General features: G+C 42.1%; 1 protein-coding gene across 1 annotated transcript in view; it reads right to left on the minus strand.

Moving 5' to 3' along the window:
- The window catches only part of GNAQ (G protein subunit alpha q), a 317188-nt gene that overhangs the window by 133398 nt on the left and 167800 nt on the right, over nt 1-15990 (minus strand). The gene's annotated exons all lie outside the window — the stretch shown is intronic.

Raw genomic sequence — 15990 nt, forward strand, 5'->3', positions numbered from 1 at the left:
CATGGGGTTGCAGAGTCAGTAAGACACAAGACTGAACATGCACACAAAAAAGAAACAAATCTCTTTCTGAGCAATGTTAACCCAAACTGGAGTCAGATTTGATTGGTGAAAGACCAGATTTGATTGTTCAAGACCAGAAGACCACATCAAGAACTTTGATTTTTAAAGTGAAAGGAGATAGTCGTTCAAATATTGAGAATCCTCCAATAGCTTACCTGGGACTAAGATAATTAAAGGAGGACTGATAGGATAATTTCCAAAGGACTGGAATCTACTCTCCATAAATCATTATACCTCTCAACTTCATTCAGCGGGTCTGTGAGCTACAAGGTACCCAAAGTCCTGGCCAACCATGTGGAAGAAAAGAGGGTGAGGAATCTAGCTAGCCTTCATACTCAGGCCAGAGTTGGCTTACGATTCCTCAATGGATTTGGTTTTAACTACAGGCTTCCTGAAAAAGGGCCCTTTTCACTTTCCAGCATGTGCTGCCCTGTGATTGCTGAAACCATCCAGGGGTTGCCAGGGTCAGCCAGGGGCTCACGTGCTACCTAGCCTTTAACCTCTTGTGTGCCACGACCTAAAGACCCTCTATGGATGGGAGAGAACCAGGTGGGCAGGTAAGTGCAGTTCTGATGGCAAGAGTTAATTCTACTTTCCTCGGAGAAAACATGTGATTAGATTTGGACAATGGGCAAAGTTTTTTATTAAGAAATAACATCTTACTCCACATAGTGGGTTAGAAACATGAATGTTATCCTCACCTTTCTGATAAGAGTGTTGAAAAACACAAGAACTTTGAATTTAATTAGTACATTAACTTAGCGATACTCTAGCATTCTTGTGCCCAATTTATGATGACAGGGAGCTTTGTTTTTTATCACCGCTGAGATTTCTGAGAGGGCCAAGTTCAACTTTGACTGTTTTATTTTCTTCACCTGCAACTGGAGACCTTTCCAAATGACTCAGTGATTCATCTTTAATTAATTTTTCCTGACTGGGAACCTGGACGTTTCTCTCTGCAAATGCTCGAGAAGGACATGTTTCATTTTTTAAAGAAAATGTTACAGCTCTTCCTTTGCCATTCTGGATACACAGTGCACTTAGTCAATGGCTGATGGAATAATTTTTTAAAAAATATATATTCTGGTGCTATGAAAAAATTCATGTACTTCTAAATAGAACATTTCCTTCAGTGTAAAAAAAAATGAATGGGTTAGTATGTAGATAGGTGCAAATTATTATCTCAGTTCTCATTCCTGGATTGGGTGTTTGGTGCAAATGTGTGCTGTTGATTATGTTTTGTAACATTTTAGGTAGAGTCTTATGTCTTAATCAAATATTTTAAAACAAAAAAGTGAATGGACAAAGGATCAGTCTTCCATCATTAATGTTCAAGTCTAGGTCATGTCACTGTGCCAGTCTCAGGGAAGGGGTGAGAGGAAATGAGGTGCTCACGGACTTAAGTTGGCAGCGGCAGTTCCTTTTTCTTGGAGCCCGAGGTCACAACTCAGATTCCTCCTGTCCCTTCAGGGACGCGGCAGCAGGCAAGGAGAACAGATCAGACTTGGCTACACCTGATCACTAGAAAGGCCTCTCAACTGTGGTGAGACATGGTAGGAAGAACACCACTCCTTCTGCAGTGCTTGCCTAGTCCCTCCTGGTACACTTGCACGTCCAGATCTTATGCCTCATGCATTCATGTTTAAAAAAAAAACTCAGCCCAGCCGAAATGGACTGAAGCACAGACCCACACATAAAAAATTTTCAGTAATATTTTCTGCCTCCTATGGGAGTTTATGCTGACCTATAAAAGAAAAAACTCTCTGTACACATAACACACATATTAGAGAACCTTTCTTAACTGCTTTGTGGTGAGAGATTGGCATTAAAAATAGACATTGGAAGCATTTAAATAAAAAATTATCCAGCATCTCATACTGAAGTCAAATTTTGCATTGACATATCCTGCAAGGGCAAATGGGAGGGGAAAAAAAAGGCCAAATCTTTCAGCATATATTTAAAACAGCATGGCCACAGAGAAATGATTGGCAAAGGAACAATCATCTTTCTGCAATTTTCACACAATAAATTGGGGAAAAATCACTGCAATTTGGTATAAATGTCCCTGTCAGGTGTAATTCTCAGAGTAGCCATTATATTTTATTCTAATTTTTTTTTTCCCCTTCCTTCCTCTGACTTAGTTGCATTCTAGAATTTTCACTCGAAACAAATCTACAATAATCATTATTACTTTGTGCCAGATATATGAAGGGTTATTACACCGAATTATTAGTAAGTAATTAAACACAAAAAATGAGTTAGTGAAACAAAATCATATGTAATTTACACCAGCTTTTAGAATGATAGCTTGGCACTAATAAAAGTCCTCTGATAAAGAATGACTTCATTATAAGAATGACTCTGATTAGGCACCACCCTTCACAGTGAGATTACATTTTTACTTATTTAAAAATTTTATTTGTTTATTTTAGGTCACATGGTACAGCATATGAGATCCTAGTTCCCCAACCAGGAATTGAACCCACATCCCCTGCCTTGGAAGGGCTGAGTCTTAACCACTGGACCATCATGGAAATCCCTGACACTGTTTTTAAAAACAATGAGAAACTGAGGCAGAGGTAAATTCTTACCCCGGGTGCCCAGTAGTTGAGGTTGAGGTAAGAAAATTCTGGTTTGTATACTAAAGTTGGGAATGCCTTTCAAAGCCATGGCTTCAGTTATGTTATTCAGGAGGCTCTGTGTGATATATAACAAAATCTTTAAAAAAATAAGAATGGCCCTTTTACTCATCCATAGATATATAGCTTAGAAAGCATTCAATGACTATTTGACTTGGGAGTTTCACTTTCAATAAATCAAACCCTCCTAGGAAGGCTCATATGCCACAAGAAACGATATGATATTGAACTTCTTGAGGATCTTTCCCCCGACAAGCAGATGTCACAATTCAGCAACGTCCCCCAACCCCTATGCTGGCTTCCAGTTCCAACCTCTCCTGTTCTGAGGAAGTGTGGGAGTATCTGCTGCTGACCTTGAACTGAGATGGGAGCTACAACCCAATCTCCAGTGCTCTAACCGAAGTGAGGAAAGCTGGATTGAAACTATCAAATGCATTCCCTCTTTATGGCCTGATCAATCCCGACAGTACAGTATGAACAGAAGGGCATAGACTCAACAAACAACATTCCTTGGCTGAGAATATGAACCCAGTATTCATCAAAACCAGTTTCAGCATGTTACTGGGTAAAATGTAGAAAGAAGCCTGGTGAATATTTGGGGATGGAAAACAACTATGTTTTGAAGAAATGAGATTTTTCTTAATTCTGACTTCTATTTGTTATGTTTTGAAGATGTTTCACTGAAGACTGCCTAGAGAGATAGGAAAGTGGAAAGATCATGCTGATGATACACCTTACAAGGCTGGGGATGCTGGGACCTGAGACATCTACCTGCTGCCCACATGCTGCTGACCCTGGACCTTGGGATTCTCTCAGTCTTGGCAGGAGAGCCCCTCCACTTCCTCAGAGACCAGGTGTGTGGCTCAACCAAGCTGAGCTGGCGTCAGTTTCCAGGGATGCTCTGATGAGACTCTAATGGATATGTGCACCTCTGCCAGGCTCCCAGAATTCTGTAGGTAACCTCATTGCAAGGATACTCATTATGAGCGGCACCACGTTGACCCACAACTTCTATTACACAGCAATGCCTATGGTATGGAAGAGAATATCAACCCCAAGTTCCAGTGGGTTACAGTGTATAACGGGCCCCCCCTTAAGCCTTTCCTGAGCAGAAAACAATGAGACGTACCCAGGGTTTCACCTCTAAAATAATGATTCCACTCCTGGGCAAGAGGGCAAGGAAGCAGAAGAGGGCTCCTCATCCTTTTCCTTAACCACCCCGTCCACTCCGACTCCTCCCCATTAAAATAGAGTCTAGGGAGAAAAGGACCCATTCAGCTGACTGGATGGATGTTTATGTCATTCTTTATATTATTTTTCCAGGGACATTTGTGTTTTGACCAGAGACAAATACAGAGAAACAGAAGAAACCATCCAGATAAATTCTAATTGGAACATTTCAGGCTTCAGCTGCTAAGTGTAGAATGGATCCCTCACATCCTGAAAATCAGAAATTATAGGAAGAAATTAAAAATGGAAGGTGAATATTTGAACCATCTTTCTGTGTGCCCTTGGGCAAGTCATATCATAACTCTGAATCTGGTTATTTTTAATGTATAAAATAAAATTAGAAATCTTTTCAAAACTATTTTATCTACCTCATCATATAAGTACAGGATGAGGCAAGATCCTAAAGAATGTTTGAACCTCTGTGTGATACTCTAGCATCAGCTTATTTTTTAGTTTGTCAAGGCTGTGACTCATTGGGATTATAACTCAAAGGCTAAAGTTGTTAAAACAGTCCATTTTTACACTGGTTCTTGGTGCCATCTTGTTAGAAAATCTAAAATTATATTTCATTTCACTTCCCCTAATAATAACGTCTACTGTTTGCTCCTTGTAATAAATCAGTGGCAAGTGTCAAAAGCAACTGTGGAACCTAAGCTGGGGCTGAGTCTTCCCTTTTAAACACAATTTTCTGGTGGCAAATTCCTTCAGTGAATATACTTTCACTATAAACTTGAGGTGGAATCATGGAAATTCCTGATAATCCATCTGGCACCAAGAACAGATGTAGATTAAATTGGTATGTTCACACTGGAAACAGAAAAATCTACCCAATTCCTTTGTGGACATTATTTTTAAGAAGTAGCTTCACCTGAGCAGGGGTTATATCCTCACATAAACCCCTAAAAAGTCACTCCCGGGAAATAATTTCAAGTTCACCACTAATTGTAAGGCTTGTATCCACTCTCTGCAATCCATCTCTCACTGTCTCACAGGCATCTCTTTATAAAAAAAAAGATGACCTCCTACCCAGGAACAGGGAAAGAAGAAAATATCCTTACTGTAAACTTTTACAGGGTATAAATAATTAGGAACAGATGAACAGTGATGGGTATGAGAAGTCACCCCACTAGAAAGAGTGGTTCCTTGGAGTGTCAACTACTAGAAAAACCTAGGATTAGAAGGGTTTAGGCAGTGTAGACAAAAAGATCCCAAGAGAATGTCATCATCCACTTAAGAAAGAGTTGCTTGCCTGGAGTGGGAGCTATATTACAGTAGATTAGAGAGAGACACAGCCCAGAGAGGCTGCAGATAGGCAGAGGCAGAAAAGGAGGCTGCTGCTGCTGCTGCTAAGCTGCGTCAGTCGTGTCCGATTCTGTGCGACCCCATAGACGGCAGCCCACCAGGCTCCCCCGTCCCTGGGATTCTCCAGGCAAGAACACTGGAGTGGGTTGCCATTTCCTTCTCCAGTGCATGAAAGTGAAAAGTGAAAGGGAAGTCGCTCAGTCATGTCCGACTCCTCGTGACCCCATGGACTACAGACCACAAGGCTCCTCTGTCCATGGGATTTCCCAGGCAAGAATACTGGAGTGGGGTGCCATTGCCTTCTCTGAAAGGAGGCTGATAGTCTAGCTAAGTATTGCATCAATGTACCATCCAAAACGTGCTCAAACACCTAAGAAGGTCACACATCAGGAGCTCCACAGTCAAGCGTGGCTCACAAATGTGTTGTTTGGGTACACTCTGTTTATTCGCAGATCACTAAAAACACAGTGACGGCCATAAAAAAAGAATGAAACATTGCCATTCATAGCAGTGTGGATGGACCTAGAGCATAGATTACTAAGTAAAGTAAGTCAGACAATGACAAATATTGTATTATATCACTTATATGTGGAATCTAAAAATGATACAAATGAATCCATGTAGGAAAACAGAAACAGACTCACAGACATAGAAAATAAACTTATGGTTACCAAATGGGAGAAGGAGAAAGAAATCAGGAGTATGGGATTAACAGATACACACTCCTATATATAAAATAGACAACAAGGATTCACTGTATAGCACAGGAAACTATATTCAATATTTTGTAATAAGCTATAATGAAATAAAACCTGAAAAAATAACAATCACTCCGCTGCACACCTTAAACACAAATTATAAATCAACTATACTTTAATAAAAAATAATGAAGTAGATCCTAGTATTAAAAATTAGAAAATGTCACATAAAACTTGGGATTTCTGCCTTCTCTGGAAAATTCTGGAGACGAGTGACAGAGTCAGAGGCTGAGCTGCCTAAAGCCGAGCGCAGCCAGCCCTCCCTGCAATGGACACGCACCCCTGGCCCGCTGCTTTCTCCACCACCCGTCTCACCCTGCTCTGTTACTTAGTTCACAGGCACACCGCAGCTAGGATAGCAAGCTGGCCAGGAGAGGCTGATCATGACAGAAAAGAAGAGGACTGCAGGGGTGAGATCTTCTTGGGTGGGCAATCCAGGGTGGACCGATAGAGAACTAGTTAGGAGGGCACGGTAGTCACTGAGGGGGGCAAGGAGGTGGGTGAAATGTGGATCTTCTTATTTTCTGCTTTAAATAGGGAGAAAACAAAGATAAAGTACATATCCACTTTGACCTAAGTGTCAGGTATAAGGTTCTTGCCTTGGTTAGTCTGCTTGTGGACAGCAGTATCTTTAGAGGGTAATACAAACCACATTGTTACAGTGCTTTAGGATTAGTAAAGCACTGTTATGTACATTTTCTTTAATGTGTCCCCAACTATAATTTTGTGAGCTGGACTAGGCAAACAGTATTACTGTGTATCACAGATACACACACAAAGGAGAAAACAGGCTAAGGAACTTTGATGGGATTCAGACCAGGCTTTTGTCACCAGAGCCCACAGACTTGCCAGTCCTTGGCAAAGACCTGTCTGAGACCAGGAGGAACACTGGGCCACTTCAACAGGCCCAGGCAGAGGTTGTTCAGACACAAGAGCCGCCAGTGACTTAGAGGAGGTTTCTCCCTTACTAGCATGATCTTCCCCTGAGCCGATTCGCCCCCACCCCCAAACTCAGACCGCCAGGAGCTCACTTAGCCTGCAAGGCAGTGGTCATTTGTGTCTAGAAACATCCCTTATTTGTTCACGAAAGGCCTGCAAATATTTTGGCAAATAAATTCAGAAAGCCGGAAACGCTAATTATTAGGCAGAGACAAACCCACGGTAATAACATAAACAACAAAGTGCCTTTTCAGCGCTGCTATTCAATGTGCCTTCCTGTGGCTGGTGCCACAAAAAACACGCCGGGAATGGCCTGGAGGGGATGGAAAGGGAAACGGCTGCTTCCAAGACCTCGTCCCATGGGCAGGCTGCGGCCCTCCCCTTTGCGACAGCAGATTCAGAGAGGAAGGGCAGCAGGGGTATGTGCAGGCAGAGAAAAATGGCTCAAAGAATGAGTTCCTTAAGAATGCTGGAAAGGTGGGACATGCATAACTCTTTAAAGGATGAACTTTTTTTTTTATGTTAGAAATAAAAGGAGTGGGGAGATAACGATTTTGCTCAACTGGTTGCAAATGCATGAAAACCAGTCCTTTGTCAAGACAGATGCCCATCTCAGTTCTTCACATATGGTTGTGTCTGTGTTGTGCCCTGTGTAAAAGTGAGTGCTCAGTGGGGTCAACCTGGGGCCTGAAACCTTTCCACCATTCTGCCCACCCAGCTGTGTGCCTTGTTGAGCCAGGAAGAAACACCTTCTTGTAAGTAGACGCCTGTCTTCATTTGCACAAAGGCTCTCGCTGTGCTAGCAGCAGCCCTGACCTGGGTGGAGGGCTACACATGTCAGCTTCTGGCCCTTCGAGCCTGTGTCATTTTAAGCAACAGAGTCACGTTGGATGTCCTGAACTTGAGTACCAGCCACACACAGCCTTACACAAACTAGGTAAGAGCTCTTTTGCTTGACTTTCTCCAGGCAGAGCAGTGAGAACAGCTCCATTTACCCGTCTCCTCAGGGCCCCTGTGAAGCCAATGCCAAAAGGCTAATCCTATTTCTTTCTCCAACGTGTCCAGAAATGTCTTCCACTGAGCATTCCTGCAAATTAACATGACATTCCCCTTCTTCATTTATGTTCCAAGGAAATAAAAGAAGAAAGAGTGCAATTTCCATGATGTGCTATGTGGCCAGGGACCACTGGCCCATTTTAATAGGACAACTTCCATTTCCCAAGCAAATCATACTCATTCTTGAGGCTAAATTCCAGCCACAGCCACAGATCTTCAAGTCATTTCACTAGAACCTCATGGTGCAACCTTCCTAAGCAACGCCATGGCTGGCATCTCTGAGGCTGCAAATCAAATGCCAAATTGGCTTGCTTGCCCACAGACTTTTGGGACACAGGCTCCTGACCAACTGCAAGAGAGCTGGCTGCTCAAGACTGCTTCCAGAGTTGGCCTGGCCAGGGTGACATTAGAACGACTGGTCTCACTGCCTTCTGAGATGACTGTTAATTAGTGTGCGGGGAATGAGGAGCCGCCTCTCCAAGGAGCCAAGCCTCTGCTGTTTCCTTCTGAAGCATGTGGCACTGGCCTCTCGTCGGAGCCCACGTCTGCATCGTAAGATGCACTGGGGAGGTTTCTGGGCCCCCATGAAGCAGCCTGGGGGGGCTGCTTCACGGGACAGAAGACCTTCCAAGGAGTTCTTTGCTGGGGAACAAGAAAGATGAAAGAACTCCAATATCACTGAAAATTCAACTTAGAACCAGAGATAAATATTTGGCAGCAAAACGCAGTATGTTAAAGGCTACATCATTCTAGACATAATAAAGGGAAAAAAGGACAAATGTTTCATTGAGAAGTGCCTCAGAGCATGGCATAAGGAATGTGTGGTGACAGGAATCCAGTCCATTGAGGAAAATCCAAGCTCAGTGACAAGGTCCTCAGCAGGCTTTATTAAGCACTCGCACCAAGCGCACGGCTCAACACGCCGTGAACGAGAACGCATGAGTCACAGGATGGCATCCCCCTGACTCGAGCTGACAGCAAAGGACATCACTTATTTAACTGTGGGAGAGGATGACTAATAACTCTCAAGGGCTTTCTAGAAAGGAACATAGTATCTCATCGCACAGATGGGTGAATTAAAACATGACTCTCAAAACAAGCATCCTAAAACTATTTTAAAAATATAATCATTTAGAAATAATGAAAAGTCTTTTATGAAAGGCTGTATATGCTTCATAGTGCACCAAAATTCCTAAGCTATAGGCAAAGCCTTGACACTGGGGTGGGGCTGGCAGTTCAATTAAAGGTCATGTAGAATCTTAAATTTACTCTTGGTTTAACCATGAGCCCGAGATCCCCCATCTTCCAGTTCCCTCTGTCCCTTCCCCCAGCCAAACTGAATTATAGTGGTCATCAGAACTGGCATTTCAACCTGCCCCCAGCCCACCAGCTCCAAGCCTGCTGGAACTTACCTTCCACTCCCCCAACACTGCACTAGCCAAGATGATCAAATCTGAGGGGCCCTTTTCAGTTCTTGTCTTTTTTTCAATATTTGATAATACTGACTGCTCTATCTCAAACCATATTCTGTGATTTTTCTGATACTACGTTAGCATCAAAATGTAGAAATGCCAGGAGCACCTGGTGTTTTTTTCCAGAACACCAGTAGCACCCTGTCTTCCTAGCAGAACTTCCAAACATCTGCAAGGCACTCTACTTGATGTTCTTAGTCACCTTCTACCCCAATATGTCCTCCAAACATTTCCTGTTCATGTCCCAACCCCCCAAAGCAAGTCTTGTTTATCCGTCACAGGTAATGGCATTCTCATTCACCCAATCACCTCAGTTAGAAACTCTGGACAGTTCTGGCTCCTTTCTGCCTCCTGAAACTCATATTCTCAGTCACTAAGTATTACTCGAGTCTTCTGCCTACCCACCTGTTGAGCTGTGTCCCTCCTTTCCACCCCCTCATCCACTGCCTTGGGTCAGGAGGTCATTCTGCTCTGTGTGGACCACACAGCAGCAGCTTTGTCCTCTCTTCCTGCACTGGGGGAGCTCTCTTTGAAATCCATCTTCCACACCATTATCCAAGAATTTCTCGTGAACATAAACTCACTCACGTTACTCATCTACTCAAAATCCTCCACCTCCCATCCCAGTTTCCCACTCTCTACAGGACAGAATATCCAATGTAAACCCCAAAGAACCTCCTGGTCTCCTCAGCTCCCACTCTGCACCATTAATCTTAGCCAAGAGGACCCCTCTCAGTTCCCCTGGCAAGCCTATTCGTATTACCATGCTTCTCTCTAGAGGTTCTCTTTGCAGTACAAACCCCCGGTTCAGCCTTCAAAACTGCTACTTGTCCTTCACTACCCAAATCAAATGGCTCCTTTTCTCTGAAGTCTTTCCTGCCCCTCACCATGCCCACTCCCAGGAAGTCACTAGTGTCTCTACTCCTTCAGTAAACGTGCATCTTCAACTGGTCAGTCTCACACAGGATCCAGGCTGGCCTGAGGACAGAGACCACTACATCTTTCCTCTCCTTCTCTCTAGCTCCTAAAGTGATCAGCACCTTTTAAACTATAAATAAACAGTTACTATAAAAGAGAGAAGATGCTGCCCATCTTAGACCTTCATGGGTGTATGTAAATTTACATCCTTTCTCTCTCCATCCAAACCTGTGATGGGAATGCACACACACATGTTCATTTCACTCAACAAGCACAAGTCTAAGATGGGGAAGGAGTGGCAAAGTTGTATGGTTAACCTAACATCTAGACGGCAAAGATTCAGAAACCCAGATTTTCAGATAAAAGATCTGCTTTTTTCCTTTATGACTGACAAACGTTTTCTGCAATAAAACTCCCTAGAAACAAAATTGGAAACATTCAGTGATAAGTCTTCTGAAATGCATCACCACCTAGGTATGTGGGTGTTATCATGTCAGGGGTTATGATCTCTGGCCCCATGGAGAGTATACACAACACATGCTCTAAGGTCATTTTTGTCCTTACTAGAGGTCGCTGAAAAGGACCCCAATTCAACAGGATGGGTAGATTACACTGTGTGCATGCTCAGTCGTTTCAGCCATGTCTGACTCTCTACAACCCTATGGACTGTAGCCTGCCAGGCTCCTCTGTCCATGGGATTCTCCAGGGAAGAAAACTGGAGTGGGCTGCCATTTCCTTCTCCAGGGATCTTCCTGACCCAGGGATCAAACCCTCGACTCTTACACCTCCTGTATTGGTAGGTGGGTTATTTACCACTAGTGCCACCTGGGAGGATTACATTAAGCCAAATTAAAAACAACTGTTTTAACTGTTCTGCTTTAGTTTCTATCTGCAGGCTGTGTCCCTGTGTGGTCCCTCTTGTCAGTCTCCAACTTGATTACCCCCTCTCCCACCAACACTACCCTGCTTGGTTTGGGGGAGGTGATTTCAGGTACTGGTGGCAGCACGTAGTGGGACAGTGGGATGCTTGCTCTCCCTCCTTTAATTGCTGCTTCCCTCCATCTATTTGCTAAAAGTTCCCTTTACTCTCCTCTCTCCATCATTTTTCAGCCTCATGCAGCCACACACCTCATATACCAAATGACCTGGCATCTCCCCTTCAATGTAAAGCTTCAGAAGAAGGTGTTTTTTTCCCCCCTGACTTATGAGGCTTTCTCTTTCAGCCCTGAGTGGAAATCAGCACAGATTCCTGTTCTTATCAACTGAGTGCTTAAGTAAACAGAGCAGGTGCCAGAGTCAATAGGATATGGAAAACGAGATTTTGCTGAAGATTATTTGTAATGGGGTTCCGCTGCTGACACACAATCAGGAGTTCACACTTGGTGAGAAAGAGCATGACAGGGGAAAAGGGCCAGAACTTCACAAAGGGGGCAGGCTTGGTTTGCCTGGATCTAACTGGCCAGGTAAGGTTCATGCATTTGTAAACCTGGACAGAATTTCCTCCTCTCGCCGAAAGGACACTTTCGTCTGTATATGCAGACAAGAAATACACCATCCTGCCCCACCCTCATTTCAACAGACTGTCCGTTAGGCCACCTGACCACTTTTCCCACTTATGGCAGTGCCTGCTTTGCCTGGACTCTGAGTTCAGAGGTACAAGAGCTTTGGCAGAGTGCTAAGGAAAGGGGACACACTGTCACTGTACCGAGGAAGCATAGCCATGGAAACCACGGTTTGGCAAACGGTTCTGCCTTGCTAAGGTCTGGGAGCCCTGTGCCCACTGAACTGGGTGTATCGCTCCTGGTTCTCACACCCTCCATTAGCAGCAGGATTCAAACAGTTGGCTCTTCTAGTCCACCTACGGCATGAATTTACCTCCTCTTTCCAGGTATCCATTAATCATCTCTAGAAGTATTGCTGCTCAGCCGTGGGGCCTTGGGAAGACTCCTGGCACAGTGCCCTTGGTCCCCACTCTTCTCTTTTGTCCTTCAAAACACAGTACCTTTTGCAGGCAGCTCAGGTATCTCAATATCTGAGGAAGAAATCTCAGATATTTGTTCTAATGTTTGCAATGATACCCCTGGCCTTGTATTTACAATTATACTTTTTCTAAAGAGCTGAAAGAAGATGACATCAATCCCTCCAAGTCAAGGCAGAGATGACTTGATTTCCATTTGACCAGTGGGGAAACTGAGACAAGGTTGAAGGATTTGTATCCTGGTAGTCAGCGGTAAGTCTGTCAAAATAGAGGCTCTTTTAGCATACACCTTTGGGCAATTCACAAATGGAGAAAAGACGTTCCAGTAGGCCACATATTTTTTCTTCTCTCTTTCTATAAAAATCGAAGGCATTTTATATAAAAACAAAAGAGAGACAAAGGTAGAGAAGCACTGGCATCAATCAAATGATGCCAACAGAAAGAAAATTTTAGAAGGGCATATTACAGGTCACTTTCTTTAACCCAGAAAAACAGAGAATCTGTTGGTAGCAGTCAGGAGTCAGATATGAGCTGGAGTTATATGACTGTATGGCTCTGCCAGCAAATTTTAAACTTCTTAGCTCCTCATCTGAAAATAAGGATGGGGTAGTTACCTTAAAGGGATGCTATGTACATGAAATGACGTATGTAGATGGTGCTAACAAGACCCAGTCCAAGGCAAACCGTTAATAAAATTAGTTCTTATTATTATTTATACCACTGGGGCATAACAGATCCTGACTTCAGTAACAGCGAGCATAACATTTTGTTTTCAAAACCATAACCATGGAAACCATTCTCTCGACCAAGAACTTGACAGCCTTTCTAATAGTACAGATAGATCAGAAGCGTCACCATCGTGCTAGATTTTGCGTCATACCCTGAGAAATCTTGATCAATTGGCAGTTTGAAAAATGGACCTATGTACTCATAACCATAAGTCACAGATACAGACATGCTGGGTATAATACAGAACAGCATACAATGGCTACACTCGAGTGCCCTATTATTCCACTAAATTTCAATTTAGGATCTTTGTAAAACTACGACAAAAAAACGACGGCACTATTTCATTAGAAAAAAGCAATTATCTTATTATATTCAGCCTGTCCCATTTCTAAGAATCTTTCCACTATTACATAAACCACCTAAATGAATTTTGGAGCACCTCCAGGCAAGAGGACAGAGCTTGCTGCAGATCTGTGGATATGATAATGGCAAGTTATTGCTATAGGAAAAACTCAGTTAGGGGCTCAAACTATTTTTGAGCCTACATTGGAAAAATCTCTTTCTGATTTTCATCCTGCCACCCAATTACAAATATTTCATACGGACCACACATCTCCCCTGAATGCTTTATATTTTTGTAACTTTAAAATGTAGACTCATAAATACACAGTATAAGTGTATTAAATCCCTTTCTAGAAAAGGACTCTGATTTGTTTTGTTTTAAATCACTTTTAGCCCAGGGATGAATTTATTTAAGATTATTAAAAAATGCAATGGTTGAAAAACACTATCTCATGAGAAATAAAGAATTTATCAACTTTGAGATTAGATGTAATATAATTTATAGTCCCTACTTCCTTCTTAGAAATTATAGGTTGCATCAATTTCAAAATTAAAATTATGGAAATGTTCACAGGAAAACAGAGGGACTTCCTTGGTGGTCCAGCAGTTACAAGTCTGCCTTGCGGGGGATGTGGATTTGATCCCTGGTTAGGGAACTAAGATCCCACATACCACACAGTGAGGCCAAAAAAATAAAAAGAAAGAAATGAAAATAGGGAATATTCATCATGTGGCCAGACTAAAACACAGGTGAAGAGTCAGTAGCATCAACGCTGGGGTAATGATCTGTTCATTCACTACCTCAGGTTTCATTTGTTAATGATTACTCTTTCTTTTTAAATGGCCCCAAAAGCCAGACACAAAGCAAGAAGATGTGAAAATGTCCTATTTTCTCTGCCCTGGTCTTTTCTACTCATTCATGAATAAATGTCCGAGTGCCTTTTAAGGAGATGAGGCCAAGGCAGGTGTTTTCCTTCTCTCTACACTAAACTAGCATGTCATGTACCTCAGTTGGAAAGGTGCACCTCATGCAATCTCTAGGGACAAAGATGTAGCTGGTATAATGTACAGATTGGCATGGTATGTATGCCAAAGGTATTGATTCTGCTTTCCCACTGAGAAAGTACAATTACAACGTGTAAGATTTGCTCACCTAGAAGTTCAATGTTCTGCGTGGAATAGAAAAGTTTCTTGTAACTGAGAAAAAAAAAGAATCTAACCCTGTATTTTCAAAGAACAAATAACCAGGCACTTTAAAACTAGGAAATGAGAGAATTTGATAAAGTTCTGCAAATAGTTTATTGGTTACTGTCTTTTGCCCCAAAAATGATTTCAACGGCATAATATGAAAGTACCTTGTGCCCTTGTCCTAGCCCCAAAGAAATTACATAGAATTGCTTCCTAAGAATGGCCAGACGGCATCTTAGTGAAAAAATTTCTCTGAAAACACAAATGGAAATATAGAAGGAAAACAAGAAGAGACAGGGAACTTGGTGTAATGCTGCAGGAAAAATGAGGAAGCAGCGGCAGCAAAAGTAACTGCAGAGGATACAAATAATTGTAGAGACCAGAGAACCTTGTCAAAGACTTTAAAAAGCTTTTTTCCCCTCCCACAAAAAGTTCCCTTTCATAAAAAAATAGGAATTAATAAAAGACCCAGATGCTTCTTGGCTAGAGAAGTAAGCTATGTTTTAAATCATGGCCCCTAAAGAATGCTTTTCCAGGTTTACTTTTTGATGATGCTTGGTATATCCATGAAACTAGCTCATTATCTCACCTCTTTTCCTCTTTGTTGGCTGAAATGAAATCTATCTTGCATGAAAACATGGGATATATCCATCATTAGAATGAAAATTCCATGATTAAACATGCAGAAACAAATACGATTACTCACAGCAAGAAACAAACGCCGTCACTGCTAATGGTAATCTATTAAAACACTTAAGGGTAAAGATGCTGAGTTTTAATTTCCTAGTGAAAGTCCCACTACCTTCCAATAATAATTTTAAAAATGCAATAAAATGAACTATAAAGAGAAGCCCTCTGCCATTTGCTACAAACGTCATAACCATCCAGGAGAACAAGAAAAGAAGTGAATCTATCAGATGTATCTTCTGATATTTTGTAACTGCATTAAACATAGGAAAGCATTTAATTCTTATAATTAGTTCTTTTATTTACTACAGACTTTAATCAAAGTATACATTCAGTAAACCCAGTCAAAGGAATATGAAAATAACACAAACTATAGCTAAATTCCTGGCATAGGAGTTGGTTCACAGGTTTTGTTTATTAAATAGTTGTTGAATGAATAAATAATCTAAGTATCATTTATATTTGCTTTCTATTTTGGCATGGAAAGTGCTTGCTTTTCAATGAAAGGCACTCCTGGGCCCACACAACTATTTTCATTCCCTGACTGCTGGGGGCAGAGGCTGTGATTTAAGGATATGGTTTTACCCTACTGTGAACCACTACCTCTAGAGGAACTGAAGAGATGTCTAGGTTCTTAGTCTTTTCACTTCAGCCTCAGCTTTTCCATATGAAAGCCAAGTGTGATAGCCTAG

The sequence above is a fragment of the Budorcas taxicolor genome, chromosome 8 (assembly GCF_023091745.1).
Source record: "Budorcas taxicolor isolate Tak-1 chromosome 8, Takin1.1, whole genome shotgun sequence".
Lineage (NCBI taxonomy): Eukaryota > Metazoa > Chordata > Mammalia > Artiodactyla > Bovidae > Budorcas > Budorcas taxicolor.